The sequence below is a fragment of the Elephantulus edwardii genome, unplaced genomic scaffold (assembly GCF_000299155.1).
Source record: "Elephantulus edwardii isolate Elephantulus edwardi_28Jun2011 unplaced genomic scaffold, EleEdw1.0 scaffold00104, whole genome shotgun sequence".
NCBI classification, from domain to species: domain Eukaryota; kingdom Metazoa; phylum Chordata; class Mammalia; order Macroscelidea; family Macroscelididae; genus Elephantulus; species Elephantulus edwardii.
This window is the reverse complement of record NW_006399854.1, coordinates 8,118,909-8,120,586: the sequence shown is the minus strand read 5'-3', so window position 1 is coordinate 8,120,586 and position 1,678 is coordinate 8,118,909.

Below are 1,678 nucleotides of genomic sequence, written 5' to 3'. Positions count from 1 at the left end.
ATATCCTTGAAGATGTATCATGGGGGTGTTGCAACCTAGAAGACACAAATTTGACTAACAAGTTATAAGTACATGAGTCCAAAAATTATAAAATATGGCTAACTTTTAGAAGAATGGAAATTCCAGAATACTTAATTATGCTTATACAAAATCTAAACCTAGACCAAAAAGCTATTGTCCAAACAGAGCAAGGAAATAATGCATGAGAGACTTCACCCTGGTTCATAAGGAAAAGGGTGAAGTCTCTCTCAGGGAGGAGTGATAGGGAATGGCAAAGGATACACTGACAAAGGAGATTAATCAGGAATGGCTTTGACAAGCACTGTGGCAATGGGACAATTAAAACAGACTTTCCAGGGGGGAAAAAAAGAGGAACAAACGGGGGGGAGGGTAGAGAAAATAGTGCAATAATGAATGAATGGAAATCCAAAATCTCTGTAAATTTTCATTAAAATTAATAAAATTTAATAAAAAAGCAAACAATTTAAAAAAAATTGGAAAGGTGTGTGTCAGGGCTGTATCCTCTTTCCATAACTATTCAATCTGTATGCTGACTAAACCATTCCAGAAGCTGGGCTTTAGGAAGAAGAGTGTGGCATCAGGATTGGGGGAAGGTTCATCAAGAACTTGTGTTATGTAGATCAAACAACCTTTCTTGCAGAAAGTGAGGAGGTTCTGAAGTGCTTGCTACAGAAGATAAAGGATTGAGACTTTTAACATAGATTACATCTCAACATCAAGAAAAGGAAAATTCTCACCACTGGACCAATAGGTAACATCATGATAGATGGAGAAAATATTGAAATCGTCAATGATTTAATCTTTCTTGGATCCACAGTCAGAAGTCAGGAGATCAGGAGATGTATAGCACTGGGAAAGTCTGGTGACAGAAATCTCTCCAAAGTCCTGAAGAGCAAAGATGTAATTTTAAAGACTAAGGTGCACCCAATTCAATTATTAGTGTTTCCAATTACCTGCTATACATCTGAAAGCAGGACAATGAATAAGGATGGCAGAAGAGGTATTTATGATTTAAAGCTGTGGTGTTAGAGAAGAGTGATGAATATTCCTTGGACTGCCAAAAGAACAAACAACTACTTCTTGGAGAAAATGCAACCAGAATGGAAGCTAATATGGTGAAGCATTGCCTCATGTATTTTTGACATGTTGTTAGAAGAGACAATTCCTTGAAAAGGGATACCATGCTTGGAAAGATGGTCAGTGGAGAAGAGGAAGACTATCAATGAGATGGATTGATACAGTGTCGGGGTCAAAGGACTCAAATGTGTCAATAATAAATAAGGATGGTGCAACATAGGACGTGGTTCAGATTTTTTGCTATTAATCATACTTGACTTGATGGCACTTAACAACAGCAAAGTAGAAAGGAGGATGTAACAAATTGTACTTGTTAATTATAGAGCAAGGATGAAAAAAACATGGTTCATAGATCTGTTGAGAATGTTCTTATTTTGCTTTGAAGAATCATGACAGGAAGTCATAGCCGTCCTTGGCAGAAATATCTTTTATCCTCTCAAAAAATATGCTTACCACACAATGTTAATATTTTTTTTGACAATGTTAATATTTGACATAAAGATTCAGATACATTCTATGACAAAAAATTGAATTTCTACTAAGTTTTAAGGCATTATATCATGATAAACTCATAATGATA